The sequence below is a fragment of the Meles meles genome, chromosome 3 (genome assembly GCF_922984935.1).
Source record: "Meles meles chromosome 3, mMelMel3.1 paternal haplotype, whole genome shotgun sequence".
NCBI classification, from domain to species: domain Eukaryota; kingdom Metazoa; phylum Chordata; class Mammalia; order Carnivora; family Mustelidae; genus Meles; species Meles meles.
In genome coordinates, this window is record NC_060068.1 from 79,091,488 (window position 1) to 79,109,965 (window position 18,478).

An 18,478-nucleotide genomic window follows, 5' to 3' on the forward strand; every position below is an offset into this window, starting at 1 on the left:
GAGATGTGAGGAGACTCACTGGCCAGAAAAGGTGGGTAGAGTTGTTCTAGTAGCATTTCCCCACCGGACCCTGCTTCCTAAGGGGCTGGCTGGAAGTAGTCCTGGTTCTTCTCTATGTGCCGGGGCACACCAGGCCCATGCTCCCAGGGCCATTGAGTATGTCCAGACGAAGATTCAGGGCCAGGACTGTTCAGGGATATTTTACCCACAAAGGCTTTTAAAATTTAGAGCTAAGCCCTGTCATCTGCTGATATTTCAAATATAGCATGGACACCCAAATCAACATCAGTCAGCAAACATTATTTCTAAAGTCTATTCTTCAACTCATGTGGGCTACTGTCTGGTGTCTCATGACCAAGCAAAGGAAGTGTTGTTATGAAGTGACATTTGCTTAGGGTGCTTAGATCATAGGAAGGATACTGACCAGGGCTCTCTGACAAAGGCAGCTGTTTACTTCTTGCAGTTATCTTAGTGATGTTAATGTCCCCATCTTGCATTTGATGAAACTGAGTCACTGGTTACATAAACTTTCCTAGGATCATACAGCTAATAAGTAGTACAAGTGGGTTTTTGACCACAGCTCTGCTTGAGCCAAAGCTGATTTTAAATCACTACTCTGGCTTTTCTGTTAGTGTGAAGTAGGTATGGATAGTCCATTTCGAATGGATTAAAAAATTTGCCGCTGAGAGTAGCAGCAAGCAGAAAATGATGGAAATCACTGAAAACAGGAGGAGGTTGACTTCATGCTAACAGAAGAGAGCAATAATTAGCATCTGTTTTACGCCAGGCATTGCACATTAATTAGCATATTTCATCTTCACAGCCTCCCTGTGAGGGTATTAGACCCATTTAACAGAGGAGGCAGTAGAGGCTCAGTGAATATAAGTCACTCGTGTAAATAATACAAGTAGGAGGTGGCAAAGGAGGACTATGAATACTTTTTTCACCATGCCATGCTGTGAAGAGTCGGGGAAGGCTTCTTCCCAGGTCTGGTCACTTCTGTTTGCCTCTAGGGTATATCAGATAATCCTGGATTTAAGACCCAGGAAAACTGAGTGCTTGTTTTAAGGCTCTAATCTTACAAAACCAGCTGCCTTTATGCTACGTTCATTTCTCATCTGGTGAACTTGCCCATGGCTAAAGAGAAAAATAGCCCACAGTGGAGGTAGAAGGCTGGCAAAGGAGGCATTGACCTCCAAGTAGTAGATTCCATGGACTTGACCTCCTTCCTGTGGCCTCTGCTCCTCAGAATCTGGAAAAGGGCTTATGGCAGTTGGCATTTTGCACCAGCAAGTACATCCGTGCACAACTGCTTGCTCCACAGAGCTACCCCATCCTTTCTGGGTTTTATCTGCCAGGAAGACCTCAGGATTGCCAGGTGTGTGCATGGGGAGCTTGCCAGGAAGGAGAGGCTGGGATGAATCTGTTATGTTCTTGAGCAATTAGTGGACTGTCCCACATGCACAATGAAGGATGGTTCTTTTGCTCAGCATTAATTCATTAGGAAATCACTGTTTACCCAGCTCATTTGGTGCCACACGTAAGGGCACTTGAAATGTAGGACCAAGTGCTACTATAAAATGGAGTCCAGTTCTTTCAGGACAGCCCCTGACACGGGTCCTCTGGGCTATTGCAGTTTAAAGGAGCTGGTTTCATAGAAGTAATTCTGGGTACTGGGGTAACGAATGACAGCCTTTGTATAGAGGAAATGTTCCATGGGTAACTAGTTGACTGCTTATTAGTTTACTCTTTCAGCCAAATTATTTTTGTTGCTGTTAAAAATTAATTTTAATAATTGCTTTTGGATCAAGCTGTTGAATAACTGAGCCAAGTTTTCACGCCCAATGAACTTTTATAGCAAACTCTCCTCTCTTTATGGGGTTATTATGAAGATGATATTTGTAAAGCACTTTAACTGTTTAGCAGAAGACTCTAGATAAATAGTAGTCATATTTTCATGAGTTTTGGAGGAGTGATTCTTTTTTTTTTTTAATTCGTTTATTTGTTTATTTACACCATAACAGTGTTCATTGTTTTGGCATCACACCCAGTGCTCCATGCAGTACGTGCCCTCCCTATTACCCACCACCTGGTTCCCCAACCTCCCCCCCCCCCCGCCCCCCGCCCCTTCAAAACCCTCTGGTTGTTTTTCAGAGTCCATAGTCTCTCATGGTTCATCTCCCTTTCCAGTTTCCCTCAACTCCCTCTCCTCTCCATCTCCCCATGTCCTCCATGTTATTTGTTATGCTCCACAAATAAGTGAGACCATATGATACTTGACTCTCTCTGCTTGACTTATTTCGCTCAGCATAATTTCTTCCAGTCCCGTCCATGTTGCTACAAAAGTTGGGTATTCATCCTTTCTGATGGAGGCATAATACTCCGTTGTGTATATGTACCACATCTTCCTTATCCATTCGTCCGTTGAAGGGCATCTTGTTTCTTTCCACAGTTTGGCGACCGTAGCCATTGCTGCAATAAACATTGGGGTACAGATGGCCCTTCTTTTCACTACATCTGTATCTTTGGGGTAAATACCCAGCAGTGCAATTGCAGGGTCATAGGGAAGCTCTATTCTTAATTTCTTCAGGAGTCTCCATACTGTTCTGGAGGAGTGATTCTATAAAGGCATTCCAGTTCTAAAAGATGCAAATCATACTCTATACTAAACATTTGCTTTAGTGGCTATTTTCCTATCTTTCCTTTCTAAGGGAAAATCTTTGCAAAAGATTAGGGTGATTTTTCTATTTCCATATCATTATTAAACTAGTTAAAAAAAATCTCTTTAATCTGAGAGGAAATGTTTTCACAGTATCAGTTTGAATAGTAAGGGGATAGTAGGAAGTGCTCCCCTGTCAATGAACAGCTAACTTTGCATTAATTGGTAACAAAATATCTAGTGAAAGTACAGCCCTTTGCTATAAAAGAATACAGTTGACCCTTGAACAACCTGGGTTTGAATGGCTGGGTCCACTTAACGTGGTTTTTCAGTCAACACAGTACAGTACAGTACTGTAAACATATTCTTTCCTTATGATTTTCTTAGTAACACTTTATTCTATAGCTTACTTTATTGTAAGAATACAGTGTATAATGCATATGACAAAAAAATATGTATTGACTCTGTTTTCAGTACAGCTTCTGGTCAAGGGTAGGCTGTTAGTAGTCGAGTTTTGGGGAGTCGAAAGTTACATGTAGAGTTTTGACTGCACAGGGGTCAGCACCCCTAACCCCTGAATTGCTCAAGGATCAACTGTATATTTTTTCTGTCTTCCTGTTTTCTTCTGTTTTGCTTTTGGAGGAGAAACACCCCAGTTAAAATTGCCGTTAAGTTGTTTCAGAGAGAAATCCATTCCCTAGAAAAGACCATCTTCCAATGTACTGTGGGTTTTTAAGGAGTGTGGGAGTGTGCCTTCTAGGAGCTTGTGTGTACCACCCATGGGGAAATGGATTAGAAAAAGATTGCTTTGTGTCCTCAATACATTCTGAGTTTTAACAATAGATTTTAAGTAAAATTCGAAACGTTTGACCTCCCACATGATCCATGACATACACACAGTGGCTGCCAGGATTGTTAAAAATGTGAATTGGGCTACAAATTCAACTACATTCGCACCCCACTTAAAATCTTCCACTCTTCTCCTGTTGCACTAGGGATAAAAACCAAATTCCTTGTCAAGACACATCCTGCCAGCATCACCAGCCCCAACTCTGGCTTTCTCTGTGCTCCTTCCGCCCTAGCCCCGAGACTTGTCTTTCTGGTCCTTCCTTAGCCACCAAGCTCCTGTCCCACTAGAGGCCCTCAGCAGGGCCATTTCCCCTGCCTGAAACATTCTTGCCCCAGGCCTCTGGCATGCCTCCTTTGGCTCCAGACTCAGCTCCTCATCACCTCCTCAGGCTGTGGTATGTCACTGAGAAGGAAGCCCAGAAGCTCCGTGGGCGGGGGCCAGATAACAATTCTCTGCCTGTCTGGGTGTAGAGACTGACAAGGAACAGGAATTTAGGCCCTGGCTGAGTTCCTCTTTGAAAGCCTTTGTTTGCGTCAGCCCACAGTGGTCTTGCTATATGCTCAGTGCTGTCTTCCCCACACCTCCTCCAGGGCACACTGCTCTCCTGGATCCACACTGGGCCTCTTAGGGACCTCTTAACTGGTGCTTTCAACTCTTTGCTTCTCGGTGGAATCTTGCCAGTGTCTGGTGGGCATGCCTACTGATCTTAACCAGACTGTCTTTCCCAGCGGCCACTTGGCTGCTTCTGTGGGAAAGTGGAGCAGGCCCAGCACTGCTCGTCTTCTCTATCCCCCCTCCTCCTTCCGGTGAAGTAGCCTTTAGCGATTCCCCGCTCAGGTCCACGGGCTGAGTCCAGAGGGCCCAGCTGGCATTTTCTGAGCCAGTACCTGCTGTCCCACAGTGCCTCTCCCAAAGTCCCAGAGCAGGAAAGTGAGCATGTGCTAATGAGGAGGCAGGTGGACCACGGACGGTCTCTCTGCCAGCTCTGTCCATGGCAGTCTGAGTCGTCGATTCCAGTTACACTGGGATCTGCTCGCCCAGCCTGTGGCTCAGGCCAGCTCCTCTCCCGAGCTTCTGATGGACAACAGTGAATTTTCATTCTATATTAAAGGAGGAGTGTTAGTCTCTCTAGAAAAAGGTTCTTTAAAAAAAAAAAATGTAGATCTATCTGTGATTCCACTCCCCATATAAAGAAACTTAGTTTTCTGTGTTTTTCCCCCCTTATTTAAAGAAATGCCCTTTTGAAGGGATTAAACAACATATAAAAGTACAAGTAAAGGGCAAACCATGCCAAGTACCTACCTTCTAAAGATAATTATTGCCCTTATGTTTTAGGATCACCATGCACATATGTATAACTTACAACCTTAAATATGAGATCATATTATAAGGCATTGTTCTCATTTTTTTCTTCGCAATAGATTGTGGTGGTCTTTTCATGTCAGTAAATTTAGACTCCTCCTTTTAAAATATCTGATGTATATGCCATTGTGCGAATGTGCTCTGATTTATTTAACTGGTCTCTTAAAGATGGAACATTTTCCCTGTTATGAATAATGCTTCATTAAACATCCTTGTACCACTCTAATTGTCTCACAGGATAAATGGGTTAGAACTACTAAGTCACAATATAATAACTATTTTGGGTTTTCACGCAGTCTGACAGACTACCTACAGAAATGTTGAACCATTTTTATTGTCCCATCATGAAGGAAACCTGTTGCTGACTTTCTTTAATGCTGTTCTTTTAATGTATTTTAAATGATTAATTTTCCCGAACTCTTACCATTTTTTTTTCCCTTGGCAAATGGACTTTGGATAACTAATTAAGGGAAGGTTTAATGGTGGATGTAGCTTCACTGGTTAAGAACCTAAAATGTATATCCAGTCTGTATTTTCCCTTACATCATTCTAGTATGCAGTTAAATGGGAGGAAGAAATTTTCCTCAGTAGGTTCTTCTAGCTGCACTGAGAATTAAATTTTACATGAGACAAATTAATAGGAGAGAAAAACCCAAGTTTTATTATGTGTGCACAGAGGCCCGATAATGAAATTGGGACCCAAGCAAATGACCAAAGTCAGGCAGATCTTAAACATTTTAGACAAAGAGATAACAAATTGGCGGGGAATTGACAGGGTAAAGAAAACAGATGTTTGGGAGCTTCAATTAGAAAATTATTCTTTTTTTTTTTTTTTCAATTAGAAAATTATTCTAATTGGAATTTGGGCTAAGGTAATAGATGAGTAAAAAAGTAACCTAGTTTGTTTTTATAGCTGTCTCATCTTTAAAGTCCCCCTCTTTGGTGACAAGAAGGTCTTTTCACTACTTGGTCCAGGGAGGGCACCTTTCATACGGGAGGTTTATTTCCCACATTCCGGGGGACAGGGGAAGGTTTGAGTGTCCTTACACTGGCTGTTTCGCAGGTAGCTTCAGTTCAGAATAATCAGTATGGCATTGTACATTTGGGGCAGCCTGCCCTAGGCTCCTACATAGAAATGTCTTTTGACTTTGATCGTGATTAATCATCATATTGGAGGTTATGCAGTTAAGGCCAGTGCCCTTTTTCAGTCTCTCTTGTGGCAATCTGTCAAGCTCTGTCCTTTCATATTGCTTCTAAAACTTTGCCAGAGAGCTTTTGACAAAGTAGCAGATTTGACTTTGTAATCCGATAGGGATTTAAAAAAATAACTCTTGAGTTCTTATTTGAAGGTGAATATTCCAGCCTTTCTTCAATGGAAGCACCACTTTCATGACTTGTCTCTGGTTTCTTCTAGAATGTGTTCTCCATTTGTTTCAGTCTGGGGAAACTTCCACAGACCCATGTGATTAATGACCTGTTGTTCCACCTCTTTGAACTTTATCTCCTTGATCTCATCTCTCCATCCTCTGTGTCACCTGAAACTTTGACCAGTTCATTGGTTAATTGCTTATCTTTCTTTCACACTTTCTTGAGTTCATCTAATGATAGGGCTATCATCTATCATCTTAAAATGCTTTTGTAGTGTGTATTCTTTTACAGGCCAGAGTGATTCAATGTTTAACATTGGTTACGTTTAACATCCTTTGACTGGGTGTTCCATAGATCAACGAAAGGTAGATTTTCCCCTGTTGAGACTATTGCAATAAGAAGATGGAGGCAGCTTTAGCTTAGGGAAAAAAAATAACACCATCTCAGTTTTTGTTTTTTTTTTTTTAAGAGAGAGAAGGAGCAGGGAAGGGGTAGAGGGAGAGAGAGAATCTGAAGCAGACTCCACGTTCAGTGCAGAGTCTGATGCCAGGTTCGATCTCATGTCTCTGAGATCATAACCCAAGCCTTAGTTGGATGCTTAACTGACTGAGCCAACCAAAGTGCCTCAACTTAGTTTTCTTTTTAAACTTATTTGGATTTTGAGGGAATGATTTCAAAGTAGTTTGGGAGAGTTTTTCAGTGGCTTGTCTCCTCATCAGGTAAAGCCTTCTAGAGGGGATAGACTTTCCTGTTGAATTTTGATTTAAAAGGCTGGGAGTAACTTCACTAACTAGAAGAAAGGAATGGCTAGGGAATGGGGCTAACTTCGAATAAAATGGGAACGAGAAATGGGAACCAAGAGGAGGAGAGTGAGTAGGAGGCACAAAAAAGACATTTTAGAGGAGTTTGGCACAGTGAATATGGCAAAATTTTATTTGTAATTAGATCATGACTTATTTTTAAATGTTCTTTGTTCAATAAATAAATAAATGTTCTTTGTTCATGTTAGACTATAAAACCTTTGTGAAAAGATTCACCACAACTTTGGGTGTGAATTGGTACCAGAGACAGGACTGTGATAGACTCAGTGGGGCTGTGGTCTTGTCACTCCCTGCGCTCAGGCTGCAGGCGGAATGAATGCCAGGGACTTCTCGGAGGGGTCACTGAATGAAGTACGTGATCAGCTGTCTAACCACATATTGGGGTTCTGGCTGGAGCTGGTACTGGGTGACAGTGCACATTGTTTTCCAGCAAACAGCGGATTCCCCCAGTGTCTGAGCGTACTGGTGCTGAGTTGTATGGCAATGACTCTTTCAGGACACTAAGGTGCCATTTAATGGACTGTTCCTTTAGTGCCATTTAATAACTCACAATCTTAGTGTAGTAAATGGTAGTTAATTACTGGCTCTTTGAGCCCCAGGGGAACCATTTAGTAATTACTCCTTCATTGCCATTTAATACATTTCTGTCTTGTACATTAAATAGCTCGGAGCAGCAATTCATGGCCCCGTCCCTGGTGGCTGCTTCTAGAGATACTCTTCTGAAACCAGATGGTTGCCAGGCATACGGAGTGTAAAGGGGCCATAAAATTTTTTAAATGAGAGTTGCCAGACTTGTGGATATCATGGACCACATTTTGTTTTTATTTTTCTTTTTTTTAATGTTTGGGGACATACATAAGGTGGTTAAATTTTTTATGTTGTGGTTTTGTTTCCTTCAAGAAGCCGGACTCAGCACATTGCCTGAGTAGGGCATGGCAGGCATTTGGTAAGTATTAGTTGAGTTGAATTAAGTTACGTGTCCTAGGACAGACAGGACTTTTGTTGATGACACCCAGTTCGTTTTGTTATTGTTTCATCAGAGCTCATATCGGAGATGTTGGTTTTGTAAAATGTATTTGCCAGTGTGGCCAACTAAAGGGATTTCACTGTATGTAGGGGTTGTGAGAGTTAAAGAGCAAATGTGAAAACTGGAAGGACCTCAAACCAGATGGTAAACGTAAGGTAATTAATATTGTCTGCTGACAATACCATGCATAAATGATTAATTTTTCCATTATATTAAATTCTGGGGGAATTCTGAGATGTGGAACTGATTAATCTGAAGACAACTGATATACAGGCTATTATGTCTTGGTTCCTCAGGTAAATTTGTGACAGATCAAAGGAGGAGGTGAGTCAGTAAAGATGATTTTGTTAAAATTGTTACCTTAAAATAGAAGCATAAAGGCACTGCCTTTTCTATGATTTTTGCTTATTGTAGAAACCAAGTGTGTCATAAGGTGACTTGTCTGAATTCTGTCCAGCATAGGTAGTATCATGGTCAAAGTGGTGGTAATGATTATGTAAAAGATCCTAAAAATCCTGGTGAGTGTTTTGAAGGGTGATGGCAGGAAGGACTGACAGCCTACAGCATGGAGAAGGGGTCCGTGAAACAGGTTACTGGAATGGCTAAGGACCCTGTGGTGCCATCTCTTTCCCAGATACATGTCCTCCTGTTCAGAGGCTGGGCCATGTATTAGTGCTTTTCTTCTCCTAACACCTGACAGAGCTCAAAGTTGCGTGATTACCTGGTTGTCCTGTAGAAGATTTGCTCTTGTCAGCTTATGGACGGTTAATTGAAATACTTACACTTCTTTTTTTTTTTTTAAAGATTTTATTTATTTACTTGACAGAGAGAGATCACAAGTAGGCAGAAATGCAGAGAGAAAGAGAGAAGCCGGCCCCCTGCTGAGCAAAGAGCCCTATGCGGGATTCGATCCCAGGACTCCAGGATCATGACCCAAGCCAAAGGCAGAAGCTTAACCCACTGAGCCACCCAGGTGCCCTGAAATACTTCTCATTAAACTCCTCTTCCTAGTACAGTTGAAGACATAATTGAAACCCAGCCATGCCATGGCTTCTGTCTCCTGGCTTCGGAGCCTGTTAACACATACAAAGTCCACAATGGGGCTGGATATCCTTTTCTTACCAGAAGTAATAGAAACCTCCTGTTCCATTTTCTGATAAAACACATTTTAAAAGGTGAATTTCCAGACACATTATTTCGTACAGGTTCATTTAGCAAATTACTCAAGTACAAAACTGTTGTAAGCACATGGCCTAGACATACAATACAGTTAAGCACATTCTATCAGAAAATTCACTGAATCTTTAATCCTAGGCTTAGTGCTACAATTTAAATAAAAGGGATTTAGAGAGTTCATAAATGCAAAGACTGAAATAAATAACCAAGATTAAAGGAACTGTTTCCTGAGCAGCACTGATACAGAATCTCATACCTTCCCCTCCCTGGGGAGACTGTTGACTTTATTTTAAAAGCCAGCTTTCAAGATGTTGTAGAGTAGGACATCTGAGTGGCTCAGTTGGTTAAGTGTCTGCCTTATATATTAATATAATTATTAATTATTATTATTTATTACATATTATTAATATTAATATTACTAATGAATTATTAATATTAATCAGGTTGTGATCCTGGGTCCTGGGATCAAGTCCCACGTTGGTTCCTTGCTCTGTGGGGAGCCTGCTTTTCCTTCTGTGCCTGCCTCTGTCTCTCATGAATAAATAAATAAAATCTTTTTTTAAAAAAAGCTATAGAGTAGGGGCGCCTGGGTGGCTCAGTGGGTTAGAGCCTCTGCCTTCAGCTTGGGTCATGATCCCAGGGTCCTGGGATCAAGCCCTGCGTCGGGCTCTATGCTCGGCAGGGAGCCTGCTTCCCTTCCTCTCTCTCTGCCTACCTCTCTGCCTACTTGTGAGCTCTGTCAAATGAATAAATAAAATCTTAAAAAAAAAAAAGCCATAGAGTAGACAGGTATTTTAATAACAGAGATCAAGAAATTGGGGACCCCTGGCTGGCTCAGTCAGCGGAGCATGCGGCTCTTGATCCCAGGGTTGTGGTTTTGAGCCCCACGTTCGGTATAGAGATTACTTAAAAATGAAAATCTTAAAAAAGTTAACTTCCATGACTGAATGTGTATGTGATGTTGGCATGAATATAAGTTTCTCTGATCACATGGCAACCTATTATTGGTCTCTGTTTTGACTTTCTATCGTTTATATTTCTTTAGCAGCTTTAAACTACCGTAACAAACTGTGGTTGATTGAATTCTCACATATCACTTTCTGATTAGGTTCTGAAATTGTATCCGAGTGGGACTATTAAATGGTTTTCAGTGGTGGGTACATAGTATTGCACTTAAAATATTGAACGTTATTGTAATTTTACATTCCCTATAGCTGCATTAACCACATTCTCATTTTGAATAGTCCATTTAGCATTTAATCATTTTAGGTGTCATGGCGTGCTTGACTAGCCCCATATATAGGACATTCATACTCTTTTCTTTTTGAGGCTGTTATGAATAATCCTGCTGCAAACTTTTTTTTTTTTAAGATTTGAGAAGGAAAAAGAGGGAGACAGAGCACGTGCACATGCGCCCAAGCTGGGAGGGAGCGGGAGAGACTCTCAAACCGACTCCCTGCTAAGCACGGAGCTCAATGCAGGATTTGATCCCACCGCCCTGAGATCGTGACCTAAGCTGAAATCAGTAGTGGACATGACACCGACTGAACCACACAGATGCCCTTGCTGCAAACATCTTTAAGTAGATTGCACACACCCCCACACACACCTCAGCGTTCTTCTTAAGGATGTATTTCCCCTGAGAGAAATCCCTGGTAAAGAATATGGCCTCATGTCGCTCTTGTTCCATATTCCTACTTCAAGGGTCCTCTGAAGAGATGCTCTAAGAAAGGGGAAATTGACCACAAGCGAAAAGAATTGTCTCTGAGATTGGAAACATTTTGACTGGCAAGAGACCAAGTTTTCAGATACCTACAGTGAGACTTGGTGTGCTGTCGGTTGGTCAATAAGTGAGTTCAGTGTGGTGCTGAAGAGCCCAGCCTGCGCACTTAGCCAGCCATGGGGTCACATCGGCTGCTTTACTCCTCCGAACCTCCAGCTTCCTACTGTGCATGTACTAGCCCCTGCCTCGTTGTGGGTGATGGTGAGCTCTAACTGCAGTACTGTGCTGCAGAGCCATCACTTGGCCTAGGCCTCACTGGTACTGGATGCTCAGTGAGTGGAGAGATGTCATGATTTGCTCTGACCGGGGGGCCCTGTGGTAGCAGGCCTCTGAGTTGGGTTTATGCAGTGTTGGCAAGTTGTTCCCCAAAGTCCTTGGGCTCTAGGATGCTTCTTGGGTGTGTTGACTGAATTCTGGGTCGGCGTTCTTCTCCTCGGGGTTGGTTCTTGCAATGCGCTCATTCTCAGGTTTGTATATAAGTGGATATGGTCAAGGGTTTCTGTGATTCCACCCCTGGCCCCAGGGCCAAAGCTTTTTCTTCAAGAACAAATAAAAGAACAAATCTAATAAGAATATCAACCATCCCAGGGCACCTGGGTGGAGCATTTGGTTGAACACCCAACTGTTGTTTTGGCTCAGGTCATGATCTCACAGTCCTGAGATGGGTCCCTGTGTCCGGTTTTGCGCTCAGTGTGGAGTCTGCTTAAGATTCTCTCTCCTTCTCCCTCTGTCCCTCCCACTCATGTTCTTTTAAAATAAATATTTTAAAAAACATTAAAAAAAGAATATCAGCTATCTCTATGCAGGAAACATACCATTTTTTCTGGCATTATACTTTTTCTGTTTGGGTAATAAAAGTAGAATTTGAGAAGGATGTGTTCCTTTCAATCCTATTTCCTTAGCTTGAATAAAATGCCTTTAGAGAAGGTGGTGGATGAAAATTTTAACTTGTTTGGGTATTGTAAGAAAATCTTGCATCTTCTCCTTTCCTGTGACATTAATAGAAATCTTTCTGTCTTATAGCCACCTAATTTTAAAAAGTTAAAGAAGCATCAACATCATGTGGGCCTTAATATTTTTTTTTCTTATATCCCTTCTTCATTGCCATCATCATCCCTTTTAACCATGTGTGTATTTTGGGATCGATGACGTGACATCCTCTCTCCAGAGTATGTATTGGGTAGGCCTTCCTTTTCTGGAAATTTCAATGGAACCTTTTGTTGCTGTTGTTTGTTAAAGATAGTATTTATTTATTAGAGAACATGCACACGTATGAGCAGGGGGAGCAGCATAGGGAGAGGGAGAAGCAGACTCCCCACTGAGCAGGGAGCCTGACACTGGCTCAGTCTGGGACCGTGGGATCATGACCTGAGCCAAAGGCAGATACTTCATCAACTGAGCCACCCAGGGGCCCCCAGTGGAACCTCTCTTAAATTTGGAACATACTCCATCAGTGTTTTTCAAGAGTCTAAATGTGTGTGTATGGGGAGGGTGTTTATGTGTTTTCTACATAAATATCTACTTTTATTTATTTGTTTATTTATTTATTTATTTATTTATTTTTTAAATAAATATCTATTTTTAAAATTTTTTAATTTTTTGAATTTAAAGAGTTACATTTCCCCACCCACCGACTTTTTCATATTGAAGTTCAGCCACGACATTTACAATTGTTCAGCAGTGTTTAACTAGGGATGAGATGGTCTCTATTGCATGATGAACTGAGACTCTGAGGCAAATGACTTTTGGGGAGCAGACTGATGGGTCAGAGAACTAGCTCCCTGCACTCTTCCCCAGCCTCTGGCTTCTCTTCTTTCTCCAGCAGGTTAGTGGGTAGCCTGGTGAGAATGCAGCCAACACGGGGACTTAATTATTCTGTGTGGAACACAGGTGAGGGGTTGGAAAGTTCTGTTTTTTTTTTTTTTTCTTCTAGTGCTGTTGAATTGATGGGTGGCATAAGTTTGCTACATAGAGATGTCAGTACTCTTACTAAATTTCTTCCTCATCTGTTCCTAAAGAACCAACATCTCCCTGTTGGGCAGTCTGCCTACCTCACAGGGACTCTTGCCCATGAGTATTAATTCATACACATACCTGAGAATAATGTGTGTGGCTACTGGGCACTTCTTCTGAGCAGAAGAATTCAGGGAACAATCCATGGCTCTGCACTCTAGGGACCCTCTGCTCTGGGATTTGAATGCTCAGTGGTGGTTCTGTGAACATGGTAAAATCACCTCAGCATCATAAATCTCAAGGCAAACCACATCACTGCTTCAAGAAAAGGTATCTGTTCTGTTACCTTACCCTCACAAATATTTATCATCCGAAGTGACACCTCATTTCGCCTTTCATCACCAGACCAAATGGTAGGCATTGTTCTCCTTCATTGTGTTTCCACAGTTTTTCCTCAGAGACTTCTCTGCCTGTTGTTACTGGGTCTTTCAGACTCGAGTGCCCCCCTGGCCTTCAGGGTCACTCCTGTGTTGAGATTGGGGAAATGGCAAACATGCTGGTCAAGTGTCGTTTGTTTCCTTTTACTTTTTAGTGTTTTCGGAGTTCTGGTGAATTTTTTTTTCCTTTAAACTGCTAAAGTTGGGTTCAGACGCAGGCCAGAAGGGAGCTTTGTCCTGGTTGTCTGCTATTGATATTCCGTTGTGGAAAGTATTTTCTCGGTCAGAATGTTTATGTTAGTTAACAACTTCATAGTATTTTGTTAATAATATCTCTCTGAGGGTAAGTATATTGTTTGCATGCATTCATTAGTCATTTATCTCTCTGAAAGCTTTATGATCTGATTTAGCAGAGAAGTTATCTTTTGACCCAGGTCATAATTTTAACTTCTCACCAGCCCCAGCCCCAACCTGAAAGAGCTTACTGATTATCTCTTAATGTGAAGCTGGTATGGCCATATGCTGGGAGCATAACGTGAAAGAACAGGGCTTCGTTAGAATTAGTATCCAGTCTGCTCGCTTGACAAGAACAGCTCTGTAAATTTTTGTCTTAAAAGGCTCATCTTAGTGAAAAACCTCCCCCTTGAGATTTTCAAAACTATTTAGGAATTTAGTAGGTCCATTGCTATCAACTTTAGTCTTTCAGTGTAATTTTCACACAATAAAAATCTCCCATCATTTGATGTCTGTTTCCCTAGGAAATAGTTCTTTCCAAAGAGTGTACTGCTTGCTGTTTATTTATCTGAGAGAAAGATTAATTGTTAAGGGACACAATTAAGATTTGCTTTGTCACTTAAAATTTTCTTATAGTCAGAGATTTGACTCTGAACAGCCTCTTCAGAAATTCTGTGTTTTCAGGCATTTTCTTTTTTCTTTTTTTCTTTCCTTTCCTTCCTTTGCTTTTCTCCTTCCCTTCCCTTAACCCTTCCCTTCCTTCCTCCCTCCCCCTTTCTTTCCCTCCCTCCCTCTTCCTTCTCTTCCTTCCTTCCTTCCTTCTTTCCTTCCTTCTCTCTCCCCTCACTCCCTCCCTTTCTTTCTTTCTCCTTCCTTCCTTCTTTCCCTCCCCCTTTCTTTCTTTCTTTCTCCTTCCTTCCTTCCTTCCTCCCTTTGATTTCTAAGTAATCTCTATACCCAGCGTGGAGCTCGAACCTACAATCCTGAGATCCAGAGTTGCATGCTCTACCAACTGAGAGAGCCAGGCTTTCCTAAGGAGAGCTCCAAAAACTGTTAGTAATTTGGGGGATAATTTGAAAAATTTCCAATTTGAGGGTTCAGAAGCACTCACCGTGATAGCGTCATCTGTGCCAGGTCACAAGTAGAGAGGATCCCCAGGCTAGGCAGTAAGCCTTGAATGTTTGTTATTCGTTGAATCCCTGAATAGACAGGCAGACTCAAAACCCAGTTCACATTAATTGAAAAATAAGTGTGGGGTGCCTGGGTGTCAGTCAGTTGAGCAACAGATTCTTAGTTCCGCTGGGGTCGTGGTCTTGGGGTTGTGGGATCCAGCCCCCAATTCGGCACTCCGCGTGCCGTCTCCTTGGGCTTCTCTCCCTCTCCCTCCCTTTCTGCCCCTCCCCCTATATGCATATGCATGTGCTCACTATATCTCATAAATACATAAATCTTTTTAAAAACTTTAAAAAAGAAAACCGTATCTGTAACACTTGGGAGGACAAAAGAATGGTGTAGTATAACAAAACAAATAGCACTGCTGTGCCAAAAAGTACTGGAGAGCAGTATGATACCAACAGTTACAGTGAGCTCAGCATTTCCTATGACTTGTTGCTTGAAAAACCAGGTATAACCATGCTTAGATTATCCAAGGGGTCCGTATGTTCCAATTTTGCATTAATGGGAACGTCTCATGTTTGAAGGCTTAGCACAAATGTGATAATGCTTACCATGTTTTTCTTTGGAATGTTATTTGAAATATAACATGGAAGAAAATAATTTATGAAGTTACTGGCTAATCAGTGGATAGACATTCATGATTATCCATTGTTCTCGTTTGAGAATACTTGGAAAAGCACTATTCTGAAACTCCTCCAGAATGCTTTCTCTGTCAGAATGCAATGTTGGATCTGTTTTGATCAAGTGAATTAAGTTGTATGGTGAAAACAATCTCATTGTAAAGTTGTATTGACCCAGAAGTTTCCAGATTTTCTCTCTTCATGGTGCTTTAAGTGTCTTGATAATTTTTTCAAAAGAAACACCTAAAAAAAAAAAAAAAGAAACACCTAATGGTTTTGCTTATTAAGTAGTTAAACATAAACAATTTAGTAAATATTTATGTCCTAATAACTGAGTTGCCATTTGAAGAAGTAAGCCCTATAAATTATAAATAAAACACGCTTTTCTCTTAAGATTTAAAAATTTGTCTCATTCTTAAGTACCATTATTTACTAATCATGTGTCTACTTGTTGGACATTGCACAGCTGCCAAACCTTGGAATTAGAGTAGACACTGCCACACACATTTTTCTTCTCCGTATTGATTTTCAGAAAAAAACCTTTCAAATATTTTCAAGTAATACAAAAAATATTGATTTTCAAATAAAATTTTTATCACAGGAATTGCAAACAAACAAAAAAACCCAAAAGCCAAAAACCACCTTTTCACAAACATATGGATGATGTCATGTAATGTAATCTGTGAATTAACGTGAACTAGTAATTTGTTCAGTGTCCAAAACTTCACTGTGTTTTCTTTGAGAAATTGGAATCCCCTCCGTCCTCTGTGAGTTCTCTGTGACTCTCCAGGGCACCTTGGCACATGGTGTGGGAACCTGGGTCTGAACCTGTGTTTGTTCTCCATAATTAAGTAAGAGTTGCCTTCAGGGGCCAGTATACTTACGGCATTATCTAAAAATTGGCTTTTGTTGTTAGTTTGTGGTTCTCAAATTTTGGTGAGCAGCAGAAACATTTCTGTGCTCTGTATCCTAGTAATTCTTGGCTTATTATGTTTGGGATGAGTTGGTGGAACCCAAACATCTGTATTTTTTAACAAGCTTGCCTGGTGATACTGATGCATACGTAGCTGGAGAGCCACTGAATTCCATCACAAATCCCTGGAGTTCAGGGACCTTGTTGCTCTGCACTTTAATCTTCTTATTCCTTTTTATTTCTGTAATACAGGATGATGTACATTTGACAGATGTTCATGGAATGCGCTAAACTTACTGTCCCTTACGTCCCTTCCAGCTTTCCTTTTGTTCTGTTCCTTAAAAGGCAAAGGAAAGGAGGGAAGGGTTCTTAGAGTTTTGTGACTTTCTAAGCCTTCTGTCCATGGTCAGTTCCTCAGTTTCCCACACAGATCCTTTGAGCCTGTTCAGTCAGTCTACTTGTTTACCCTGGGATGCGCTTGGTACATTTGTCTCCTCCTCTCCTGGTTTATAGGTGGTACTAAGGAGACGTAAGTTTCTAGGGTTAGAAGATAATTTTTAAAATTTATATGTCTTAGGCTAGAAGAGACTTCGTTGTTATTTGATACAGTGCTTCCATTTTAGAATTGAGGAAACACATAGAAGAGATGTGTTGTACCCAAGGTCACATGGCAAGTGAAAAGCCAGGCTTAGAAACTTTATTGCCTGGCTTCCTGCCTGGTGGCTGTGTCCACTCCATTCCAGGCCCACCTGATCTCCGGAGGGCAGTGTGGGTCACCATATTTAATCTCTGGGAAGCGGTCCTAAATCATACTTGCTTTCTGGGGGGAGGTATTGGATCCTCATATTTGATCTTTGGGGCATGGTAATGGCTTATTTTTTACTTTTTCCAGTCTTACAGGTGATTCTGATACAGAGCAAGGGCCAAGAACTGGGCTTGGCATTTTACCCACAAAATTAACACATTTGGTGTGTTAAATATTACTTTGCAATTTATTTAATCAGTATTTACAAATTGAATTTCTTTTTAAATGTTTGACTTTGATTTCTTGTGAATTTATAGACTTTGGAACATGGGCAACTTAAGAGTCACTTAATTTTGTGGTTTAATGGGAAGAAGGCAAAAACTTGAAAGAGCAGAAGAAACCATCAAGATTCTCATGAAAGAAAAAAATTCTCATGAAAGGAGGAATTTGTCTTGTCTGGATGATTATAATTTGTATTCTGTCAGTATCTGAATGTGGCTTGTTGTGCTCTGGACAGCATGTCCCTGCTCAGGGCCCCTTTCTCCTTTCTGGTTCCTAGCTGGATTCTGAGTGATTGGGGATCTAGGGGCTTGACTTTGGACAGTCAGAACATAGCTGTAGTAAATGCTTTCCAGCAGGGGCATGGTACCTTCATCCCTAAGCAGAATTGGAGTGACTTAGATAAGGATCATAAGGATCAGCCAAGGAAGATCAGTCATTTTTACTGTTTTTCTCTTTAATCACATTTCTGGTATATTTAGAAGAGAAGACCAACTTAGGCTGAAGAAAAACCGGGCGTTAGAAGACTTACGGAAAGTACTCCTGAAATTTCGCAGTTCCAGAGCTGCTTTACTCAGATGTACAGTCAAACCATTCATTCATGCCTGCATTCATTTGACCTTTATTCCCTCGCTCATTTACTCTCTCGATGTGCTTTTCCTCCAGGCAGCTGCTCATCTCCTGTGAGGTGATGTGGGACTATGTTAACAGGCTTGTGTTTCCTGAAAGCCCAGCCTTTTGGAATGAGGACCCCATCTCATTCCATCTTTCTTGAGAAGTAATCTTGTGGCTGTGCCTTTTTTCAATTTAATTTCAAGTAGTATCTGCCTGGCTTTAATCACAGACATTATAATGATATCATAAGGGAGGGAAAATGTGTAATTTGGGCATCTCATGAAGTTGCTTGTAATTTATTGTAAATCTTGTAATCTTTTTCTTCGGTTTAGTTCACAATAGCTGGAGGACTGAGAGGGCTACTTTTTTTCCCCACACTAATGAAAATGTGTCTCACTTCATTACCCAATCCAGAACAAATTTAACCTAAGTCCACAAATAAGAGTGATATTACTTAATA

At 41.2% G+C, this 18,478-nt stretch overlaps 1 protein-coding gene across 8 annotated transcripts in view; it reads left to right on the top strand.

Annotated features, from left to right (window-relative positions):
• LHFPL2 (LHFPL tetraspan subfamily member 2) overlaps nt 1-18,478 on the top strand; it is a 241,859-nt gene that overhangs the window by 117,869 nt on the left and 105,512 nt on the right. For 2 of the 8 annotated variants that reach the window (XM_045998990.1, XM_045998988.1), the window contains one exon: nt 12,869-12,936. The exons of the other annotated variants lie outside the window; for them this stretch is intronic. The gene's annotated coding sequence lies outside the window, so the exon portion shown is untranslated. The remainder of the gene's footprint in view (nt 1-12,868; nt 12,937-18,478) is intronic. 8 annotated transcript variants of the gene reach the window in all.